This window comes from Scatophagus argus, chromosome 4, assembly GCF_020382885.2.
Source record: "Scatophagus argus isolate fScaArg1 chromosome 4, fScaArg1.pri, whole genome shotgun sequence".
In the NCBI taxonomy this organism is placed as follows: domain Eukaryota; kingdom Metazoa; phylum Chordata; class Actinopteri; family Scatophagidae; genus Scatophagus; species Scatophagus argus.
Window position 1 is genome coordinate 11,482,111 of NC_058496.1, and position 7,645 is coordinate 11,489,755.

Consider the following 7,645-nt stretch of genomic DNA (forward strand, 5'->3'; position numbering starts at 1 on the left):
GATCTACACCCATCCTCCTGGCAGAGCCTGCTGGGAAATTGAGTCACATGGCTGTAGGGAACGCACAAGCGCAAAGCCCCTCTAAGAAGACACTAAATGTCACAAAAATAAAATAAATACAATGCGTTACTTTTATGCTTTTTACATTGGATATTTATATTTACTTAAGTGATTGAAATTTTTGAGAGAAGCAACTACATTGCGTGTTGACAAAGTGATTGCAAGGCATAGTGAGCTTATCTGTACGACAGCTTTCAATAACATGGCAATTTACAGTGTTTTAAATAAGAACAAAAAAAACAAAATGTGCATTTAAAAATAATGAATTGAAATACAAAATAGAAATAAGCAGAAACTGAATGAAACAGAATAAAGTGTCAAATGAAAAAAATAATGAAAAGAAAAATTGCAACAACGTTTTCTAGATGTTTGAATACTGCTCCTCCAAAGTACATGTTTTATTTAATTTTTAACATCACAAATGACCTCAAAAATGATCATAGAGTTAAATCAGAGTAAGTTATGTAAAGGGTGTGCACGCCTTAATTCTGAAGTCCTATTCAGATGACTTGCAGCATTAATTTATTTTGTATAGTCCTCATGTAAACAGCTTGATCTGTATAAACTGTCTAATTCTGAAATAAATAATAATTTTGGGTGAAAAATTAAGTCTGTGTTTTAACCTTCAGCACATTTTGCCAGGATTTTAAATAACAGTTTGACCGATCTAACTGGCCTTGATTTTCAAGATGAACCTGTCACAAACTCATTACCGGTTCTAGGGGGGTGTGCGTGCATAAGGTTTTTTTTAAAAAATGTACACCTTCTTTCTGCATATGTGTATGTTTAAGTTCTCATCTGTGTTAGTGTATACATGTGTGTCATACACTTAAGGGATGAAGCTCCAGAGGGTTTAAGCAGAGTGCATACCATAGCCAGGAATTTAAGGGTCCAGAGTGTGTCCCTTTGGAACCCAAAGCAAACTTTGACTGTTTCCTGGCCCAGCATGGCTCAAACTGACAAATCACCCAGGGGCTCCACTCCGACCCTGAGCAGCCCAGGACAGTGCATGAGGAAACCGTTGTTGTTTGTGCATGTGTGTGCTTGTGGGCATATGTGTCTGCATGACAAAGAGATTATATGCAGTTAAACTGCGCACACACACACACGCACACACACACACACACACACACACATAAACACTGTTAATGTGTCTTAAATATGTCCCTCTTGTGCATGTGTCTGTGTGGTCATATGTGGCCATGACTATTAATGCGTGCGTATACCACTTGAATACCACTAAATATACACATACAAGCCACGGTATGCACTGCTGTCGGTAAGATAGGGGAATGTGTTTAAAGTGGTCTGGTGGTGCCACATTAGACATCACAATTTCTGTGGTAGGAAAGCTTGAGCCTGTGGATGTATAAATATGAGTGTGTATGTGTGTGCGCGTTGTACAGACATGTGCATGTGCAATATGTGTGTGTGCTATTTCTCCTCTCATAGTTTGATGTTTGTTGTCAGTTTTTTGACCCAGGGTAATGAAGAACTTGCCATCACATTCACATCATCCTCCACCATTATAAATATATGGAGTCTGAAGTTATGTCTACAGGTGGCGTTTCACACTCAAAAGATTATTCTCATTTCAAGGATTTTAGTACTTGTGACTCATAAAGACTATTTAAAAAAATGTAAGCAGCGGTATTGTCCTTTCTAGTGTAAGATTATTTGTGATCTCTTCACTTTGAGTTTCTCAAACAGCTGGGAATGTACAGGAGAAATGTAAAGCCTTTATGAAAACATTTCAATCCCCGGTCTGAAAGTGCTACACACACAGACATAAGTACACACTTTATTATAATTATACACATTGTATAAAACACTTTAAAATTATTCCTGACTGTGGATTAAAGAACTTGCATGTACCATATTTGTGTTGGTGTCTCCATCAGTAAATGTCCAGTGAAGGCAGCAGTTAAAATCATAAGGCGCTGGCCCAGGTTCACCATCAGCTCCACCCTGGCTGCCTGCCTGGGCCAACATGTGGGTCACCCAGGGCTAGGTCTCTCCACATGCAGGGTGCTGTGCTGTGCTGTCTGTGTGTGTGTGTGTTTGTGTGTGTGTGTCTAAGTCTTGTAAAAACATCAGCATATGGGTTTGGGACAAGGTCCCTGGCAATACTCGATAAAACGAGAGAGAAGGAAAGAAAAACCACGGCAAAAACTTGAGAGAGTGTGGTTTGATGCCCAAAGTGGAAACCCACACACTGATGTTTTTGTGTGTGTGTGTGTGTGTGTGTGCGTGTGTGCATATGGATGCTGGGAGAAATGTAGTGTAAACCACGTGTGTTTTTACTGTACTGCTACTCTGTGATTATTACAGAGCCAAGAGACTGGTTGTCACGCAGCAGGGCAGCAACTCTTCCATGTGTGTGTGTGTGTGTGTGTGTGTGTGTGTGTGTGTGTGAATGCTTTCATGCAGGAGGCCTGATCACAGCCAGATATTTGACATTGCCAATTGGGCAACTGGTCCAGCAGAGCTTAAAGATTAAAACACAAAAAGGACATTTACTGATAGGCACAAATGTATTCATTCAAAGAGTATTACTGGAGACAAACTGAAAGATAATTAGTAAGAGTTGACATTCTCTTTCTTATGTCAGTTAATGTACTTTTTTGTTATCTGAAATTCGCAGGTGCTTCACCTCACTCCTGCCATTCATCAAATGTTATCCCACTAGATCATTTAAGACAACATAAAAAGCACAGCATGACATTATGTGGACAAACTTGGAGGTTGTTACAACTTTATCATCTGTAAATTATAAATCCAACTCAAAAAACCCCAACCCTAAATAGATTTAATGGGAAAAAGGCAACGCATGTGACTGCTAATTTTTTGAGGTATAGTTGTTTTTTGACCTTGTGGTTTGGCCGGAGAGAGATGGAGCCGGGGTGGAGAGCTTGGGTATCAGTCTCTGGAGCTTATCCTGTGCTCACTGAGACCAGGAGCTGCACAGCTGCTGACAAATTTGTCAGTTCTGATCCAGACCAATCCTATTACCAATTCTGGTCCAGACCAAAGTCATTACCAACCTGTGCCATTACCACTGCGACCCTAAGTGACCTGACGCCTCTCTCAATGCACCACACACCAATGCTGCTGTGTTTGAAGGCCTGGACTCCTGTGAGTGTGTGTGTGTGTGTGTGTGTGTGTGTGTGTGTATACCACAAGAGGAAAATATGAGCTCTGCGATAAGCAGCATTAAGCTCTCTTTGCGTGCACTTTGTCCTTTTATTCTTGCATCCAATTGGGTTTTTCTTTCCCAAAAAGCACATCAACTGTTCCACAAAAACTACTTTTTCTTTTGAATGTTTTTTTTTTTTTAACTTGCACATGTAAGTAAGTATGACCATGTTTGTCCAAGCAGGTTTAACCCAGCTGAAATTTGTCTCCCTGCAGCTCAGACAAAAACGAGAAGACAAGACAACATAATGAAATAATAATTTGATAAAACAAGATATTACATTACTCTCAAACTACACAGGACCTCAGCCTGTAATTCTCAATACGCAAAAACAAACCATGAGAAAAGAACAAAATTGGGAACAGGAGTTTGACTGGCTTCAGCACAAGTATTGTCTCCTGTTTGCGATTATTTTATGCTCCTGTACCTCCTGCCTGAAGAAAACAAGATTATTCTTTTTGCCTCCCTCATTGTTCTGGTGCTGCAAACTGAAGTGATGAAAAGGAGACTCCACCTAATTGACTTCTGCTGCGAGAAGCACCATTTCAGTGTGGGAAGCTTTAAAGTTGCTTGTAGTTTGAACTTGTGTTTGAATCAAGCACAATCGATTCTTCATGACTTTTCAAGCGTAAATTGGTCTCTGACAAGTTCAGTGTGATGAAATTTAGTGTTCATCAACACAACTGTGTAGGCGTCTTGATCTCATTAATTCCGTCCGCGCTCACACCATTCCAGAAAAGTTTGAAAGGCCAGTCTAATGCTAGTAGGCGAACAATGAAACGGAGCCACAGCAACTCAGCTAAAAGCTGGACTGATAGCTCTCTTTTATGAACAAAGAAGCTGATTTGCTCCTGTTTTTCTGAGTGATAAACATGTTTTTTGTCACTTCCATCTCTTCTATTCTTTGTTTTTTGGTTTTCAGCTTGGATGCCAGACAATTGTTGAAGTGTAAAAAATATAAGGAATTTAGTTAAAGATTTAATTGAGGACCATCTTGCAATTAGGATGGTATCCGACTGGCTAGACCGTCAATGAAATCACTTTATACTTATAGAGTCATCTAACAAAAAAAAAAAAATGTAAGTGACAACATCTCTGTTCTGTATTGGAAGTCCATTAACCATTTCAAAAAGGGTTTGACCACACAAACTGACCACACTACAGTTTAAAAGCCCCCCGCAGTGTCAACGTAAGACAATAGTTTTATGGTTTTTCCAGACAACATCAATGCAAAGACATAAGCAATGTGCCACCTTTGGGGGACTTTTTCTACTCAACACTGCTCAGCAACAATGGAGGGTTGACAAGTAAGTATAAAGATAATGAGCACCTACCTTTTGAAATAGAATTGGATGAATGCGCGTTTATACATCTGAATTATTTAATCATTATCGTACTTTCTTTGCTCAAACAAATAGGGTTTAGATTATGAGTTATATCTCTCACTACTGCCTTTCTCGACTCTTCATTTTGCTCTGTCAGCCTTTTAATAGAATTGACTCTCTTTTCTATTTTTTCCTTATGAACATGGTTCATACCCATCTCTTTTTGTTTTGCCTTGGAATTACATGATGAGGAACAAAAAAATGCATTTGGTGTTTGAGTATGTATTTTTGCTTTATATATTGTGTCTTATCTTCTCTGTCATTTGTTGTCTTGTATTATGAACTTTTACACTCTTTTTGTTTCACTTTAATTGGGGCTACACTGGGTCGTTGCCTTCAACCTAAATAACACAAAAACATATAAAAGTGGATAATAAAAATTCATCACAGAAAAGCCTTTAAAGGAAATCATGACCTACGCAGCCTCAACTGCCTTATAATGTCTGATGTGTGTAAAATCCTGCCCAGAGGAACAGCTCTCACCTTACATAACCCTTATTTTTTAAACATTTCTCTAATGTAAGAAAATCACTTACACATCTGCTCATGTGTAAGTGGGGTCAAAAAAAATTTAACAACAATACAAACACATATTTATTGTATCGTACTTTCTTTTTTATGCAAAAACACATGTAGTCACAGGAACACACTTTTTTATGGCGATTCCAGGCATTTTAAAAGCATGCTTCTTTATTGCTTTGAGAGGAAGCTGGGGATTGGCTGAGAAAGGGAGAGAGTTTCTGTGACCAATGTGAAACAGCACCACATGCATAAGCCTGTACACACAGGCACGCACACACACACATACACACACACACACACACACCACACACAGTATTATCTGCAAACTTCAAATTCACAGAGATGAATAGGAAAACGTTATCTTTACAAGTTTGTGCATGTTTATTTAACATAAGAAATAAATTCCAGATCCATGCTATGCGTTTGTGTGTGTGTGTCTGTGAGTGCGTGCATGTGTGTGTGTGTGTGTTCGTGTATGTGGATGGGTATTCCTGTAGTAGAGGGAACAAAAATCTGTTGACATAGTTGCATTGTGGGTACACGTCTTACTTATGGGGACAAAATGCAAGTCCCCACAAGGTAAATCATTAAATATCAGGGTGAGGACTTGCTTTAAGTTCAGGTTGAGGTTAGGGTTAGGATTAGGCAAGTAATGTTTATTGTTATGGTTAGGTGGTGATTAAGCCTCCAGGAAATGAATGTAAGTGTATGTAATGTCCCCAAAAGTGATGGAAACAAGACCGTGTGTGTGTGTGTGTGTGTGTGTGTCCACAGGTTAATCCGGTACTCCCTCTGATTACAGATGGCCACGGATGACACAGCTGCCTGCTAGAGTCTGGTAATGAACCAGTAAGAAGAGAACCAGCTGAGAGTCCACATTTGCAATCAGTCAGTAACAAAATCATTGCCAGTAAAACTCCAGCTGTTACATCTAGCCTCTAACTTCTAATTGCCTCTTTCACCGGTAGATTAAAAAAAAGAACTTACTGGTAGTAATCATACTCAAACAATTGTCTTAAATTTGTCCCAAGAACTCTGTTGTTTAAATTGTCTTAAGAGGCAGCTTAAAAAACATGTCAGCTCTCCGAGATTTTGTTAACAATCAATCTCAAGTAAGATACCATTACAGACTTTTGATAAATATTAGGAAAAATAAAGGAGTAGTCACAGCAAAATCGGACTTCATCTAAATCTAAAAATCTATAAAAAAAACTGTTGCTCTCTTTCTCTAAATTTGTTACATGAATTATTTTTAATGAAAGTAAGAGCAAAAAGGAGTCACAGTTTGTGGTGTTTCAAATGCAAGAATTACTTCTGTCAAAATTGGACCCTGGAGGACTACGCTCGACCCGAAAGTGGTAGAGAGTCAGCTCCTGGTCAGCCCAGCTTTGTCCCAGTCACTCACCTATCGTCCAAGTTCAACAACCCCGGTATCAGAACTGTGTGTCCGTTTTTACAGTGACATACTGTATCACACACGTACGTTTATTCATACAGTCACATGCAATGCACACACAAGAAACACACACATGCACACACCTGCTTTCTATTAGTCCACTAGATTGCAGGGAAATTGAGGGGGAGTGTTAAACACACACACATCCATCTATCTGCCCCTCTGTCCACGATAATTACACACTTCCTGCTCTAAAATCCTTCTCCGACAGCTTCCACTCCAATCACGTCTTTGTTTAAGTTTGTGTGTGTGTGTGCACGCGTGTAAGGGCTGGTTTCATCAGTGGTGAAACAGATACACCTCTTAATCTGAGTAAATATATGATCGAGATATGAAAGAAAACAATTCGCAGCACCTCTGCTTATTTGCACTGTTTCAGATGTTTCTCTGCAAGGCAAATCTGCCAAAAAGTCAAAAAATATTAAAGATGAAATGCACAACATCCAGTCCCTCTTGATATTGCACTAAAGAAAGAGCAAACGAGCAAGTCAGACCATAACAAATTAGGCAGTGCCGATCCAAATATGAATCAAGATTCTGATGCATTTCTCGCTTCAGATATTTTCAGAAAGTTTGTAACCAGATAGTCACAATTTTCTGTTTTTAACCAAGACAAAAATGGTGTTTATTAAGCTTGAGAAACAGGAGAATTTTCTCAACCCTTAAGGAAACACACACTCCTTCAGTATAGCAGAAATATTCAAAATCAGCCCATAAGGAGACAAACTTTCTTATTTAGTTTTCACTGGATGTAAAAGGTATGAAAAATTGTAATCTAGTCACATCACTAGTCTCAGGTATGCGATGGTCATTTGTCTGATTTAACAAATTTGTCAAGTTAGGGTTGGTAATGATGAATGTTTACATCTAGTGCTTTGCAATTTTCCCCTCACTCACTTGGGCTTCAACGTCTTGAACTAGGACACTTCAGTATGTGGATAGCAGGGATTGGAATTTGAAGCTGTGACGAGTGTATCAGCTGGTCTACCTGCTGAGCCATAGACAGGAGTGCACTTTTTTATGGTT